The 18,086-nt window shown below is 36.8% G+C and overlaps 1 protein-coding gene and 1 pseudogene across 1 annotated transcript in view; one reads left to right on the forward strand and one right to left on the reverse strand.

Annotated features, from left to right (window-relative positions):
- Nucleotides 1–18,086, forward strand: part of PKP2 (plakophilin 2) — a 102,970-nt gene that overhangs the window by 59,322 nt on the left and 25,562 nt on the right.
- LOC119542295 lies at nucleotides 17,279–17,755 on the reverse strand (annotated as a pseudogene).

Below are 18,086 nucleotides of genomic sequence, written 5' to 3' on the forward strand. Positions count from 1 at the left end.
CCATTTCTGGTGTTTTGCATTCCTGTGCCATTAGCAAACTAGAACACCATCGTGTTGACATTTTGTTTATCCATTCATCGGTTGGTGGACACTTGGATTGTTTCCATCTTTTGGCAAATGTGAATAATGCTGCTGTGAATATCAGTGTGCAAATATTTGTTCAAGTCCGTGCTTTCAGTTCTTTTGCGTATATACCTAAAGGTGGGATTACCGGGTCATATGATAATTCTATACTCACCTTTCTAAGGAACTGCCAAATTGTTTTCCACAGCAGCTGCATCATTTAACATTGTCACCAGCAATGAATGAGGATTCCTATTTTGCTGCATCCTCTCCAACATTTGCAATTTTCTGTTTTTTGTTTTTTAATAACAGACATTCTAATGGGTGTGAAATGGTATCTCATTATGGATTTGATTTCATTTCCCTTATGTCTAATGATGTTGAGTATTTTTTCATTTGCTTTTTGGCCATTTGCGTATCTTCTTTGGAAAGATGTCTATTCAAGTCTTTTGCACATTTTTAAATTGGGTTGTTTGTCTTTTTGTTATTAAGTGGAAGGATTTCTTCATATATTCTGGATATTAATCCTTTATTGGATGTATGGTTTCCAAATATTTTTCTCTCATTGTGTAGGTTGTCATTTCCTTCCATAATAAATTTCTTTGAGGTCCCATTTTTCTATTCTTTCATTGGTTGTGCTTTGGATGTAAAGTCTAAGAAACTGTTGCCTAACACAGATCCTGAAAATGCTTCCCTATGTTTTCTTCTAGGAGTTTGCTATTTCTGGCTCTTGTATTTAGGTCTTTGATCCGTTTTGAGTTGATTTATGTATAAGGTGTGAGGTAGAGGGCTTTTTTTTTTTTTTGGCAAATAGAGATCCAGTTTTCTCAGCACCATTTGTTGAAGAGACTTCTGTCCCAATTCAGTATCTTTGCCCCCTTGTCAAAAATCAGTTGGCCACTCTCTCTCTCTAAGCCCACATGAGGTAAACTCACTGCCCTCCCCCCATGTGGGACATGACTCCCAGGGGTATGAATCTTCCTGGCAACATGGGAAATGACTCCTGGGGATGAGCCTGGACCCAGCATTGTGGGATTGAGAGAATCTTCTTGACCAAAAGGGGGGAGCAAAATGAAACAAAATAAAATTTCAGTGGCTGAGAGATTTCAAATGGAGTTGAGAGGTCACTCTGGAGGGCATTCTTATGCACTATATAGATACCCCTTTTTAGTTTTTAGTGTATTGGAATAGCTAGAAGGAAATACCTGAAACTGTTGTACTGCCACCCAGTAGCCTTGATTCTTGAAGACAGTTATATAACTGTGTATTTACATGTGTGACTGTGTGATTGTGAAAACCTTGTGGTTCACACTCCCTTTATCCAGTGTGTGGACAGATAAGTAGAAAAATGGGGACAAAAACTAAATGAAAAATAGGGGGGGATGGGATGTTTTAGGTGTTCTTTTTTACTTTTATTATTATTTTTTTTTTGAAGTAAGAAAAATTCAAAAATTGATCGTGGTGATGAATGCACAACTATACGATACTGTGGAAAACTGATTGTACACTGTGAATCATTGTATGGTAGGTGACTATATCTCAATAAAAATGTATTTTAAAAAAATCAGTTGGCCATAAATATGAGGGTTGATTTCTGAGTTCTTAATTCGATTCCATTGGTCTATATATGTGTCCTTGTGCCAGTACCATACTGTTTTGATTATTGTGGCTTTGTAATATGTTTTAAGATGGGGAAGTGTGTGTCTTCCAACTGCATTCTCCTTTTCCAAGATGGCTTTGGCTATTTGGGGCCCTTTACCCTTACATATAAATTTTATGATTGGCTTTTCCATTTCTGCAAGGAAGGTTGTTGGAATTTTGATGGGGATTGCTTTGAATTTATAAATCACTTTGAGTAGGATTTACATTATAACAATATTTAGTCTTCCAATACATGAACATAGACTGTCCTTTCATTTATTTAAGTCTTCTGGGATTACTTTGAGCAATGTTTTGTAGTTTTCTGTGTACACGTCCTTTACATCCTTTGTTAAAGTTATTCCTAGATACTGGATTCTTTTTGTTTCTATTGTAAATGGATTTTTTCTTGATTTCTTCTTCTGAGTGTACATTGCTTGTGTATAGAAATACTACTGATCTTTGCGCATTGATCTTGTACCCCACCACTTTGTTGGCATTCATTTATTAGCTCTAGGAGCTTTCTTGTGGGTTTTTCAGGATTTTCTGTATATAGGATCATGTCATCTGCACGTAGGGGAAGTTTCACTTCTTCCTTTCCAATTTGGATGCCTCATTTCTTTTTCTTGCCAAGAACTTCTAGTACAATGTTGAATAACAGTTGTGGCAGTGGGCATCCTTGTCTTGTTCCTGATCTCAGAGGAAAAGCTTTCAGTTTTTCACCAGTAAGTAGTATGTCAGCTGTGGGCTTTCACATATGCCCTTTATCATGTTGAGGAAGTTTCCTTCTATTCCTAGTGTTCTAAGTGTTTTTATCAAGAAAGGGTGCTGAATTTTGTCAAATGCCTTCTGCATCAATTGACATGATCCTATAGTTTTGTTTTTTTTTCCCCTTCATTCTACAAATGTGGTGTATTACATTGAGTTTCTTACGTTGAAATCCCTACATACCAGGAATAAATCCCACTTGATCGTGGTGTATATCTTTTAATATGCTAGTATTTTGTTGAGGATCTTTGCATCTATATTCGTAAGAGCTATTGGTCTGTAGATTCCTTTATCTGGCTTCAGTATGAGGGTGATGTTGGCTTAAAAGAATGAAGTAAGGAGTGTTCATCCTCTTCAGTTTTTTGGAGGAGTTTGAGCAGAATTGGAGTTAAGCCTTCTTGGAATGTTTGGTAAAATTCCCCTGTGAAGCCATCTGGTCCTGGGCTTTTCTTTGTTGAGAGGTTTTGATGACTGATTCAGTCTCTTTAATAGTAATTGGTTTGTTGAGATATTCTGTTTCTTCTTGAGTCAATGTAGGTAGTTTGTGTGTTTCTGGAACTTTGTCTGTTTCTTCTAGGTTATCTAATTTATTGGCATACAGTTCTTCATAGAATCATCTTATATTCCTTTTTATTTCAGCTGGGTTGGTAGTAATGTCCTGCTTTTAATTTCTGATTTTTGATGTTTGTATCTGCTCTCTTTTTTTCTTTGTCAGTCTAGGTAAAAGTTTGTCAATTTTATTGATCTTTTCAAAGAACCAACTTCTGGTTTTGTTGATTCTGTTTGTTTGTTTGTTCCTCTGTTTCGTTTATCTCCACTCTAATCTTTGTTGTTTCCTTCCTTCTATTCATTCTGGATTTAATGTACTCTTCTTTTCCTAGTTCTTCTAGTTTTGAGGTTAGGTCACTGATTTGAAGCCTTTCCCCTTTTTTTAAAGTGAGCATTTAGAGCTATATAGTTGCCTCTCAGCACTGCCTTTGCTGCATCCCATAAGTTTTGGTATATTGCATTTTCATTTTCATTTGGCTCAGAATATTTCCTAACTCTCATTGTTATTTCCTTTTTAAACCATTGTTTGTTTGAGAGTTTGTTGTTTAATTTCCACGTATTTGTGGGTTTTCTCTTTCTCCCCCTCTTATTGATTTTTTGTTTCATTCCATGAATTCTGTTGATCAAAGAACATACATTGTATGATTTCAGTATTTTGAATTTATTGAGACTTGTTTTGTGGCCTAACATATGGTCTTTTCTGGAGAATGATGCATGTGCATTCAAGAAGAATGTGTATTCTGTTATTCTTGAGTGAAGTATTCTATATATATCTGTTAGGTCTAGTAGGTTTAGTGTATTGTTCAAGCTTGTATTTCCTTATTTATCGTCTAAGTGTTCTGTACATTATTGAAAGTGGTATATTCAAGTTTCCTATTATTAATGTAGAACTGTTGGTTTCTCCCTTTAAGTCTGTCAGTATTTGTTTCATATATTTTAGGGCTCTGCTATTAGGTACATGCATGTTTATAATTGTTACATCTTGTTTAATTGACTACTTTTTCAGTATATAATGTTCAAATTAGCCCCTTGTAACTGTTTTTTATTTAAAACTTATTTTATCTGATAATAGTATAGCTATTGTGGCTCTCTTTTGCTTACTACTTGCTTATTATATTTTTTTTTTTTTTAAATCATCATTTTATTGAGATATATTCACATACCACGCAGTCATACAAAACAAATTGTACTTTCGATTGTTTACAGTACCATTACATAGTTGTACATTCATCACCTAAATCAATCCCTGACACCTTCATTAGCACACACACAAAAATAACAAGAATAATAATTAGAGTGAAAAAGAGCAATTGAAGTAAAAAAGAACACTGGGTACCTTTGTCTGTCTGTTTCCCTCCCCTACTTTTCTACACATCCATCCATAAACTAGACAAAGTGGTGTTTGGTCCTTATGGCTTTCCCAATCCCATTGTCACCCCTCATAAGCTACATTTTTATACAACTGTCTTCGAGATTCATGGGTTCTGGGTTGTAGTTTGATAGTTTCAGGTATCCACCACCAGCTACCCCAATTCTTTAGAACCTAAAAAGGGTTGTCTAAAGTGTGCATAAGAGTGCCCACCAGAGTGACCTCTCGGCTCCTTTTGGAATCTCTCTGCCACTGAAGCTTATTTCATTTCCTTTCACATCCCCCTTTTGGTCAAGAAGATGTTCTCCGTCCCACGGTGCCAGGTCTACATTCCTCCCTGGGAGTCATATTCCACGTTGCCAGGGAGATTCACTTCCCTGGGTGTCTGATCCCACGTAGGGGGGAGGGCAGTGATTTCACCTTTCAAGTTGGCTTAGCCAGAGAGAGAGGGCCACATCTGAGCAACAAAGAGGCATTCAGGAGGAGACTCTTAGGCACAAATACAGGGAGGCCTAGCCTCTCCTTTGTAGCAACCGTCTTCCCAAGGGTAAAACTTATGGTAGAGGGCTCAACCCATCAAACCACCAGTCCCCTATGTCTGTGGTCATGTTAGCAACCATGGAGGTGGGGTAGGCGAATACCCCTGCATTCTCCACAGGCTCCTCAAGGGGGCACTACATCTTTTTTTTTTTTTTTTCCCCTTGTTTGTCTTTTTTCTTTTTTTTTTTTTTTTTTTTTTTTTTTAACTTTCCCTTCTTTTTTCAAATCACAAGTATGAAAAAAAAAGTTAAAAAGAAAACAAACATACAATAAAAGAGCATTTCAAAGAGACCATAGCAAGGGAGTAAGAAAAAGACAACTAACCTAAGATAAGCTTATTATATTTTTCAAGTCTTTTTCCAGTGTGTCCAAAGTCTAGTCTTCTTCATTAATGGTATCTGAATTTTTACCTCATTCCTTTGTGTGGGTCATCATTTCCTGTTTCTTTGTCTTATAATCTTTTTTTGCTCAGTATACATTTTAATATTTTAACATGTTCAGTATTTAGTATTAACTCTGGAACTAGGTCCTCAGCTGTCTGTTCCTTCAGTTTGTATCCAACTGGTGATACAACAGAGATTCCTTGGGTGCTAAGAGCTAAGGAAAACAAACCTGAGCAAAAAAACAACAGTCACAGTCTTTGCAAATTGGCTCTGCATTGTCTGGTATTTTCCTTGAGAGCTTAGCCCTTCTATCAAGATCAGCCTGGGGCAAAAGTGAAGTGCAGGATCCTTTCTCTTTTTTTTGCCTTTTCTCAGCCTGTGCCTTGTCCTGGACTTGTGCTCCTGTGACCTTTGGAATTACCCTGTTTACAGGAATTCAAATGTCTCCTCTAGACCCTGTGAATAGAATCCCATCCCTCTCCCTCCCTCCCCCCACCAACTCCCTACCCTCCATCCTCCCCCACCCCCAGCCCCCACCCTGTCCTGGATTGCCTATCTTAAAGCCCATAATCTTTTGCCCCTGGCAGCTTTGACTTAATTGTTTCATATACTGCTTTAGCTGTCTTCAAGCTGCTTCTGCCTGTGGGGCAAGTTCTGGGAGGGCAAGCTACAGGTGAGTTTACTGTTTCTACCTTTCAGGTGGTCACTTACAAGATTGGCACTGACATACAGGCAGCCCAGTATGAGCATCGGGGTCACTCTGCTCCCTCTAGAATGGGGCCAGGAACCCACAATGGGAAATGGGAGTGCAGGCTAGGTCCACACCACACTGGGGAGGGGGTTGAAGAGTTTCTCCTACAATTTTTAAAGCACTGTTTTCTTGATTTGGCACTCACCCATTTATTGCAATCCTTTACCTGTGTTCCAGTTTTGAGGATGATGGCTCTATCAGTTTTTGCTAATTGTTCAAAGATTCTGGGGGTGCCCAGTGCCCTGGAGCATCTTATGCCATCATCTTGCTTGATTAGTAGTCTCTAATTCACTTTTGATCCATCACTCACCTTCTTAAAAACATGTAGTGCCTTAAAATTTCTCTGTGATTCCCATTGCCTTGCCACATAAACAGATTTCTTACATGGCAGGTATATTGTTCAGGACTGTTTTAGTTGACAGTGACAAAAACCCAAGTCAAACTCAGTTAAGCCAATTAGGGGTTCATAGGCTCATGTGGCTGTGAAGATGCTGGCAGTCACTTCATAAGTGAAGGAAGTGTACCTTGGCCTCAAAAACTGGAACAGAAGTTCATAATCCTGAGGGGGGCTTACTCTTTATCTCATCTCTGCTTGTTTTGTTTTGTTTTGTTTGTTTGTTTGTTTGCCTGTTGGGCTTGTTTTTTACAAATGTAGATAATCTCCACTTAGCAGATGGATAACTTAGCCATAGACAGTCCTTATTTAGCTGCCCAGCAGAAAGAGGGCTCCTTTTCTCCAGATGACTGTGCCAATTTTAGAGATGGTCTCCCTGGCTCTGCTTCAGAACACAGCCTGTCACTTGGGCCACTGTTGCTTGGATAGGTAGGCCTGGATCAGATACCTGCTCAGTGACAAGGATGTCAAGGTGTGTTTCCATTTCACAAGGGATGGGAATACTTGCTGGGTGAACAAAAAATTCAGATGACACCTTGTCTCATAGTGTATACTGCCTTTCCTGATCTGTCTGCAACCTTCTTTACAATTTTATTTCTCATTTTCCCATAAACATATTTATACCCACCGAAGTACTTGCTTTTCTTTGGATGTCCTAGATACTTTCATATAGTCAATGTTTTATTCAATTTTATTTGCTTGGCAAATGTTTTCTGTTACCTGTATATTGAATACGTCATCTCCTAATTATTTAACACCAAAGATAGATTCTTATCTTTTCTGTCAAACTTTTTCCAACCTTCCCTGGAAAAACTCCTTATTTGTTCCTGTGGGTTCAAACAGGATTTTGTAGGGAGTCTCCTCCTTTATAGCTTCTATCACATTGCTGTTTTATAGTTAGTTGTTCTGTATTGTTTTCTAAAAGATTGTGAACTTGAAAGCTAAGGCTATGCATTTTTAAAAAATCTTTAATCCCTCCACCTGGCAAAGTTTCTGGTACGTAATAAGCATGCATGAAGTATTTGAACAAAAGGGATAAATGAACAAGTGAGCAAATGAAAATACATGATGAATTCAGCAAATAACCAAGTCCACCAAGAGTATAGAGTTTATGATGTAAAGCAATTAAGCAGCATTTGGCTAAGACCAGATCATGAGATCTTAAGGTCTTATTAAGGAGTTAATTTTTTTTTCCTGTAAACAGATCAACTAGTGTTAGGAGAATAGAAATATGATATGTTCTGTGTGAGGAAGAATAATTCTAGTAGCAACATGAAAGGTATATTGAGAAGGTGAAATTTTAAAGGCAAAGATGTTAGTTATAAATCTCTTCTTGTACTTCCTAGTCTTAATAAGGAGTAGAAGACCTGAATGGTTTGGGTGAAGTAATGACCTGTTTGGTACATATTGTCCAGAACATGTAGTAGCTGTATATACTCCCACCATAACCAAATGACACCATTTTAAACAGGGTTTGCAAAGTTAATCCAAACTGCTTTCAAAAGCAGAATATAGCAAAAATCAAAGAAATTGAATATCATAATATATGCTTACTAAAATATTTGTTCTTATTTCCTCTGTGTATCTAATTTGTAATAATATTAGCTAGTATTTACTGAGTGTGTATTATGTCCTAAAAAAAAATGGTTCTAAATACTTTATGAAAATTTTCTCAGTTTATTTTCACAGCAGCCCTTATGTAGTAGAATTTTCCTATTTATCAGATGAGGAAAACTCAGGTTTGGAGAGATTAAGTGACTTTACCATTGTCCTAAATCTAATGAGAGACAGAGCTGGAATTCAAATCCAGAAAGCCTGTCTCCAAAGCCAAAGCTCTTAATTGATATGCTAGGTACATTAATGTTTGTCATGTGTCCACATACTACACTGAGGTTGATAAAACCTCTACCCTTCACAGTCTTACATCACAGAGTCCAACAGGCGATTTTACAGACATATCCAGTCTTCATTTTGGGTACTGTCTCTGAGTTGCAGTGTTTTTTTGCTTTAGAAGTTCTTTTCAAGAGGCTCTCTGCACCACATTTCACATGATTAGAGAAGATTTAAAGGATGACACATAGGAAATAGGAGCTCTTTTTAAGAGAGGAGATGGCAATAAATGACCAGGGTAGGTGTTGGCACAATGGGTATAAAGGCCACTAGGAAATTATTCAAGACATGAGTCAGAATGTAAGAAAAGACCTTTACAGAACCTGAAATCAAACAGTCTCAATTACCATGACAGTAAAGGTGTTTGCTAGGTGGTTGCTTATTTATGACCACAGCTTAGTCTAAAAAGATTTTAAGAGAGGTATTGACTGGTTCTATTAATAGTGAACCATAGCTGCCTAAAGAGGTTGTAAATATTAGCAAATGTCTTAGGAACTACACATACCTTTGAGGCACTGTCTCCCCAACTGGGTTCAGAGCCAACAATGAAATATGAATTGACAACATGAGTAGTATTTTGACATTGTAGTTGTCTTAGGTTAATGTTGCTAAATGCTATCAACCCACCTTGGAAAAAACTACTGCATGCACCTGTGACTTTCTCCCTTTCCTAACTTGACATTGAGATCAGTTCTGAGTGGAACTTCCCTGATCTGCATATAGCAGTTGTGCTGAATGAAGCTGGTCTGCAGAAAAAATGTTTGCTTTGTTAATGAACAGTTCGGCTCACCTGGAACTACTGTGGAGCGATAGTATTCATACAGAAGAATACTCACAGCTTATCCTTTGAAAAGACCAACACTGTCAAATATCAGATCCTTTATCTATAAGATTAGCATCTGCTTGCAGCAACATTTACTATGGGCTTTGGTGCTTTCAGCAGGTGCCTTTGGATTACATACTCCATGCAGTTTCACTTACTTAAGGATGATAGAAATTTTGCAACAGGACTAACCATGTGTTCATATAAATTTCAATTTTTTTTCCTTGAATAATATTATGCTAGTATTAATGAAGGGTAAAATCCAATTTAGGAGAGGAAAATAATTGGTATACTCAGTAGTGTGCTGGTGCCAACAAGTGAGACTGATTATTAGCATATCTTTCTTTGTAACACTGTTCAGTGACAGCATTTGATAGTTTGATGTCATATTGGGAGTGTTTATACCAAGGAAATTGGAAAACACTACAAATCAGAGATTCCTGCTTCCTCTCACTCCCCAGAAGCTGGTTCTATGCATACTTCTGGCACTGGATTTCCATTAGTTGATTACTTTTACATTAAGATGTGGATAATTATGTTACGGGCATGCTAATCAACACATACCCCTTTTCACAGAAGAAATTATTTTTTGTTTTCTTGGAAGGTAATGTGAAATTTCAGCATTTTCCTTTATTTGAGTGGAGAATAGCTATTAAAACATCCCATTCATTTTTTGCAAAATCGTTTTTGTATACTTGGGATAAAAAGTGTAACTTAGTCAAAATATTTAAAAATTTATTGCAATTAGAAAGTCACTCTTCCAAATATCTCAAATTCCAAAAGATTCAGGTGACAATGATAGAATTGTAAGTTATTGAAAAAGTAATTGCTGCTTTCTTTGATTCTACACCTCCCCTCACATACATCCATGTTAGCCCCCTTTCTGTTCTATTTAGTACAAGTGGCTCCTTGGGAATTGGTGTGACTTGGCTGCCAAATCTGTATGTTACACCTCACTTATTGGCTTATTGGCTCACTTTTGGTAAATCTTTAGGTGTGGCATAAAACCAGTGATTATTATTAGGAGTAATTCCAAAATTTATGCCAAAGACATTATTTCTTTATTCCTCCATAAACTTCCCATGATTTCTTTTTTCCCTGTTCTTTCTTCTTTCCTTTCTTCCCTACTCTCTCCTAGTCTTCTTTCTTATCTCAAAGGACAAGAGGAGTCAGGCCACATATAAGTGGACAAGTGTAAGACCCTGGAGAGGGGTGGGGGCTCAATCAGATTAGAGAGTAGAAAAAATGCTTGCTCCTAGAGCAGTGATACTCAAAGTTTTGGAAAATGCTTCAGGCCAAACACAGGCTTATGTAGGCAGCCCCTGTCTTACTCGTCAGTTGAAGAAATTAAGTGCTGGTAACTTCCCCAATTATAGAAACAGTTATCAGAAATTTGATAATGGATATTATTGTGGCCTTCTTGGGATTTCACCATTCAGTCTGTTTTCATTCTTGCTTTTATGTACCCTTTCATTATTCTTCAGGTACTTACTGAGTGCCTGCTATATCCAAAGCACAGCTGAAATTTCTGAAATTTCAAAGAGGAATGGGATGTATCTTTGCCCTGGAGGAAGTCAGGGTTTAGAGGGGCAGACGAGCACCTGAGAGATAATTAAAATATTGTACAAACTGTAATAGAGGTGTGAATAGACTCTTATGAAGGCACTGAACTGCTTAACTAAAGATAACTGGGGGGTGGGGTGGTGGTGGCAGAAGCTTTTGGAAGAGGTCACGTTTCAGAAGCTCTTAAAGGATGAGTTGGTGTTTGAATCTCCATCTCATCTTTAGCTCATTTTTCTTTCAGTAATTCATCTCTATCATTTTTAAGTAGTCATATTAAAATATGAATTCATAAAGCCCTGAATACTCGTTTGCCTGAGTTCCTATAGTTTAACCATTTACTTATGAGAAAGGCTTAATTATAACACCACAATATAACAACTGTTTCTGCATTGTGAAGGCTACCACAGAATTTTTTGTCATTTTGTTTAGCATGATAAGACAAAATGACAACACGTTATCATAGCACATTATAAAACATATTCCTTTTTCTTAATTACATTTTATTCCTCCATATTCCTGTTAAAGAGGGAAAACAATTGGTAATGCAAGTGACTTAAATGTCACTTTTCCCCACATGTGTGACCATGGAATAATTGTTCTTTGATAAATCTGTATTATCATTATAAATGTACTAAACTTTATAACTATTGTAAAAGGAACTTCCTTTGTCACTTCTCACTGTAAATCTAGCTTGGGGATTGGGAGGTGGGAGACCAGGGGTCAGAGGAACAAACTGTTCCTTTAAAAAGAAAGGCTATAACTGTCAGTCTTGTTACTAATTAATCATGGGGTTATGGGAAATTGTTTTGAAATATGAATAACAGGCAGTCTCTGAAAAAAGAATGTCTGCATGTAAGTTTTCAATATATTTAATTACGTTTGTCTTCTCCAGCACGTGTTTGCATACACACACACGTGCACACACATATGACTTATGGTGTTGCTGAATTTCATTTTTTTATGCTTATCTATATATTCAAACTTCAGAACTTGACTGCATTTATATTTTCTTAATTAGGCATTTTTATTCTTTTTGCCTTGGCCTATCCCTTATTCTGAATATTCGGGACAGAAAAGGGCTTATTTGGTTTAGTCCTGTGTATAATTCCAGATAAATAAGAAAATATAATTAAATGAGGGTCTAATTTCCCCAAATATCAAATAGCAGTTTTTCTTTTCTATAAGAATATGGACACACAAGCAAGCCAGAATGTACTGTTTTAAAACACAGACTAAATGTAGTTACTAAATGCTGGAAAAAATTTGCCTTAAAAACTAAAAGAATCATATTAACTGAGATAGTTGAAACAGAATGGAAACTTGATGGAAATACCCAGAAAATCCAACCACAAGAGTGACTTCTGTAAAGGTAATTAAGTCATCAGTTTTGATCTCAGTTATTTCACAAATTACTTAAACTCTTAATGTTTAATATATAAACATAAGTGATAGGAAGTCCATAAATAATGCAATTGGCAATTTTTCTAGTACTGTTACACTATCAGTTATAACTGTACTGGAGTACTCTCGCGGTACTGGAGTATTTTTAGATATGCCCAAAAAAGTGTGGCTTAATGAATTAAATTACTTTTTGTGTAAATTAAATTTCTCTTCAGGTAAATTTAAAGTGTGTAAGTGGTATTTATGTCAGTAAATAAAATCTTGATTTTGAAAAATGTTTTATAAGCTAAGCATCAGGGGATTTAGGTCTTTATTTTGAAGTTTCCCAAAAATTCTTGAGTTTGTTGCAGCAAACAAATCAAAGAAAACAAATATGGTCATGCTTATCCAAACACCCCTCTCGGGTCTCCAGAACCAGTGTTTTTAAGAGAATGCGTCACATTGGAATTCTCAGGCAGCACATCTACAACCAGCCTCCTTGAAAGGTCCACTCTGCTAAGACTAAATTTTCCACTATCCTATTCATGTCCTTACTATATTTTCCCAGAGTATAAGTTATACTTCACAAAAATCACATAATAGTTCTCTTTGCCAACGAAACTGTCTTCTTATCCATTAGTCCAGAAATTTTGACTGTCTGCTTTGAGTCTGGCTCTGGGATAACTGTTAAAGAAAATACTTGAATAGGGAAAATGGAGAAGAAAAAGGATCTGTTAAGAAAACGGAAAAACCGTTTTTATTTATCAGATCAAGAGGACTGTTTTTGCAGGTCTTTCTGCATTGATTAGTTTATGAGGTGAGTCTTGGACAGAAAAAATAACTCCCAAGAATGTCTCGGTCAGAGATTTTTGAAAGCATCCCCAGGTTAAAAAAAAAAAGTCTGCTTATAGGTTACATTGGAGGTGGTATTTTCTTCACTGTATCTTATGATACTGAAAATTCTTTTCCCCAAAACCTTAAAACTATCATCATGGTCAGAACTACTATTGATAATTTTTTTTTAGTTCCTCATTAAAAAAATGGTAGGTTGATATTTTTGGATAAAGCAACTGACTTTTTTCGCTAATCTGTGATTACACTAAAACCTATGCTTATCTTGGAGGTGCAGATATCTTGAGCATCACATTTTTATACTTGAGGTCTTGAGCATCGTAGTCATCCCTAGTCTGGCAGGTCCCAGATATCTTTTCCTTTGGGTGGTCAGGAGTGCCTACTCAAGTTGCAGTGACTTCCAAGCATGTGTTTTAAATTACAGTTTGCTGTTTTTAATTCTTTAAATGGAATTTGGCAGACTACCCCGAGTGACCTGCTCCAGTTAAATCCAGAGGAAATGACTGTTGCGTACCAACAGATGGTTACTGGCTGAGTTGACTATGCAGGATTCTTTCGAAAGACCTGAAAATGCAGGAAAGCAAAGCTAAAAGATTTTAAAGATAGAATTTCTCCTTCTCTACCTGTTAGTTTCTTGATGTGTAATAGAGGCTGCTGTTTTTGTTTCATTAATTTTCCCTGTCCTAAAGGGAACAAGATATGTAAGGGAACAAGATGTGTAAGTTGTAGAGCCATGTTCTTCCTTCCAATGTTGCTTCTGTTTGCACACTGAACAGTTGGCTTTAGCTGATGTTTGCTGATACCTTCAGGAACTGGTATTTATTTCAAATAACAGAGAAGCCTTTCTTTTAGCGTAGAGTTTTGTTCCTCTGCCAGTTTAAATGAGGCTCCCCTTTTGTTCTGTGCAACCACAAGCTGCCTCTGCTGCTTTTTCTTGGTTAATCACAGACAAGGCCCAACTGTTTGATAGGTATTAGCAGAGAGTAAAACAACCCAGACCTAAATCTCAAATAACAAGAGGAAGAAGGATGTCTCCTTATCACCCAAGGTCTTATCAGTGCTTTCTGGGTCTTGAAATAGGCTCTGACTCCACCTGACAAGCACTTAGTTGACTGGTATGGTTTGGGGCTTCACTACCTATTTACAATACATAGTATTAGGAAGCCTATAATTGTGGGCGAATATAGGACACACCCATTTTTAAAACCATTGGGATGATCACTATGTCAGTATACCAGTTAGACCATTAAGACTGGTCCCATGGCCAGCAGTTCTTGCATACAGTGTACAGATGAACTGTGGCTTAGTAGGAAACCACACCTATTATCAGTAGAAATAGCCCCATTTTTCATTTTAATCGCTGCCTCTTAGAATTACTTGTTTTGTTGATAAAGTATCTTAAAAGATGTACCCCACCTGTGCTCATTTCTGCCATTCTTATGACCTGGTAACTAACTGTAAGCTTTTACTTTTAAACATTTATATCAGCTCATCATTTCCCTAGGCCAGTTTACCATTCACCAAACTTGGGCCGCCTTTGTTGAAACAAACTTCATTTCATTGCTGATAAACTGGTTTTATTTGACAGTATGTATGCATGTAGCCACAGAAATCCTATTTTAAGCCAGTTAATTTGATTTTAAAAGAAAGTCACAGGACAGAATAACGTTTTAGGATACCCTAATTTCATGAAAATTACAAATCTCATTTATTATAAAGTACTACTACAATGTCTAGCACACACACTAAATTGTAGCTGTTTTTATCGACATTGTCCATTCTTTGATTGACCAGAAGAACTTAAGGTTTATTCACACTGTAATTAATCTTAACAAAGACATACCATTCTTCCTTTTAATTTTAGCAAGGTTCAGGGTATTTTTGTTTTCTTTTCTCTTTTTCAGCTTGGCACTTAGAAATGTGTGAGATAAATGGTCCTGGAGAGAGTCAAGGATCACAGATTTGATTTCAGATAAAATACCTGAATTCTCCTAAGTAGGTGAAGTTCTGAGATCAGTTCAGAGACCAGAGATTCAGAGATCATTTAGAGGTTCAGATTCTATTCCCAACCCCCACCCTCACCCCCTGCCATAGCCCAATACAAGTCATGTTGCCAGAAAAATTCTTCCAACATCAAATATGAGCTGATGTTCTCCCATTTGGGTGCAGGGGAGTGACAAGCTCCAGAACAATCCAGAGCTTATGTGAAAAGTGGTTTATTGCCTTCTTCACCCACTCTCCACAGGCCTCTGCCCCTAGCCTCCAACCTTCAATCCAAGGATCTGTTTTTAAAATTTCAGTTTACTGCTTTACTCAGCAATGAAAGGAAACTAGGGGTTTTAGTTTCCTGAAAGGACCCACAAACTTTGGCTTCATGATACCAGAGAAAATAAACCCATCATTTATTTGGATTCACACCATAGGCACCAAATTAAACATTCCCAATGTGTTTTTTTGGTAACACTGCTAATCGATTTTTATTAACTTCTGTGTTAGTGTGCTCATTCTCTCTTACATTTTACTTTTTTTAAAAACTTTTTAAGTTGGAATAATTTCAAACTTACAAGACAGTTGCAAAAATAATGCAAAACCCATACAAAGAACTCCAATGTACTCTTTTTTTTTTTTTTCAGCAAGGTTACTGTTTTAATATATTACCTTTTTAGTTTTGGGATTTTTTTTCCATATTTAACCTCCATTGGACAACATATAGGAAACAATAATAGATATTTCTCAGGACTCAAGAGAGACACTGTAAAAGTATCAATTCTGCTTAAGATTAACCTTGTAAATTCTCTGATTCCCACAAACTGAAGTATTAGGTGTTGAAAAAACACTTTTGGATGTACATATTTTCTAATTTTTATTGGTTATTTTCAGAGTGCTAATATAGCAAATTCCTTTCTCTCTAGTGACTTCTATTCATATCATTCATATTTCTGGGCAGCTGAGTAAGGTGGGAACTATTTTTGATAAGCAGAAACAAATGCTGGAGCAAAGGGAATCCATGCACTTTCTGTCAGCAAAGGTATCAACTGCCAAAAACCCCTGATAAGTCCCATTTCAAGCAAGTAGCGTCTGGATAATGCCAAACTACAAGACAACCATTAGTGTGTGTGAACTGGCAGTACTGCCAAATTGAATTACCATTTTGATCCAAAATAAACACCCTGAAGTTAAACAAAGTGTAGTCATCCATCTGCAAGGTATGTGGTGGGCTTAGCTAGTTAGAAAGACAGACCTTTTGATTTGCCAAAGCAATTTTAAACTTTTGCCACTTTTCCAAGCCAAAGGTTAGAAAGGTCAAAGGGAAGCTTTAACATATGGTAGCGATGTCTTAGAGTTGGAGATATATGGTATTTGTTAAACCAATGGAGACTGAATGAATGTTAGATGAGGTTTGAGTCACCCTGGGCACAAAATAAAAAGCAGCCCTCCTATCCTGACTCTACCTCTGATTTACTCAGGAAAAGTAACTTAGATTCTTTAGACCTCAGTTTCTCCACATATCAAATAAGAAGACTGGAAAAGATGCTTTTTATGTTCCCGTCAAGCTTTTTACAATCTCATGACTCCGAGAGTAGATGGAGAATTTTGGGTTAAATGATCATTTCTTGAGAAAAAGCTATAGTAAACATGGTTTTATTTACAGTGTATGAGTTCATTCATTTTCTTTATTATGAACAGTGTTAAAGTTTTTCAGGTACAGTAAAAATTATATATGGAAGTGAATAGTAATTAACGAGTCACATGAAGACCAAAATCCCAGGAGGTATTTTGTTAAAATAAAAAATTTCATTGAATCAATTCAGCAACCATTATTAGTATATCTTTAGTTTTAGTGTTTTAGGCTTATCTCCTCAAGTATTAGATTGAATCATGAAATGATCATTTTTGTGGATTAAAAACAGTCTTTTGTCGATTTCCCATTCAACCTATGGACGGAATCCCCACGGGAACAGGGTACAATATTATGTACTCTCACTTATTCCCTTTAGTTCTTGATATAATGCTGAGCACATTCGTTCTTTGACAAATATGTATTGAAAGCAGTATTTGGGGGCAGAAAGGCTTTTTGAAATCATTGAATACAACTGTGTTATTTTAAAGATGAAGAAAATAAGGGCCAGAAAGATCTGAGAGTTGTAGTTGACTTTGACGTTGAGAATGGTGCTGAGACATTATAAAGAAAGTGCACTGAATATACTTAAATATTCTATCAGAAAAAGAAACTGATCTGATATATTTTATAGGCACATTCTTTTTTTTCTAATGGTAAAAAACTTATATTTAGGATTTGCCAGCTGGACTCAGTTTAGATGATCCCAATTTTGTTGGCAACATCCAAAGCATCATAGTCAGGAGCCAGTCGAACATACGCCGCCTTCTCTCCATCAGGCCTGATAAGGGTGTTGACCTTGGCCACATCAATGTCATAGAGCTTCTTCCCAGCCTGTTTGATCTGGTGCTTGTTGGCCTTGACATCCACAATGAACACAAGTGTGTTGTTGTCTTCAGTCTTCTTCCTGGCTGACTCAGTGGTCAGGGGTTGCTTGATAAAGGCCTAGTGGTCAAGCTTGTCTCTCCTGGGGGTGCTCTTCTGAGGATATCTGGGCTGTCTTCTGAGACACAGCATCTTGGGCTGCCGGAATATGGGTGAAGTGCGCATCTTCTGTTTTTTGTGGCTGTGGACTCCTTTCAGTACTGCCTTCTTGGCTTTCAAAGTCTTTGCTTTACCTTTGGTTTTCGGAGGGGCAGGGGCTTCCTTCTTTGCTTTCGGTGCCATCTTCATGAAAAGGCTATAGGAACATTCTTAACAATTAAGGTTGGCAAAGGGTAATTGAGGTGGTTCTCAAAATTTTAAAAGCTAGAAGGCACTATTCTTTTGCTTTTGTTGTTGAGAGATGTTTTATCATTTTTGAAAAAAAAAATTTAATGATGAATGCTAATAGGAAAAACAATTCAAAGAAAGATAGTAACAAGAATAACAGAATATAGACATGATCTTCAAATGCATTACTTTGCCGTGTTTGATAAGCTCCATTTCTCTATAAGGAAGCAGCCTCCACTTGTAGAGTTAGTTACTGTTTATGGAAAGGTGTCATGGCTTAGCAAAATTAGAA

Source organism: Choloepus didactylus, chromosome 8 (assembly GCF_015220235.1).
Source record: "Choloepus didactylus isolate mChoDid1 chromosome 8, mChoDid1.pri, whole genome shotgun sequence".
Lineage (NCBI taxonomy): Eukaryota > Metazoa > Chordata > Mammalia > Pilosa > Megalonychidae > Choloepus > Choloepus didactylus.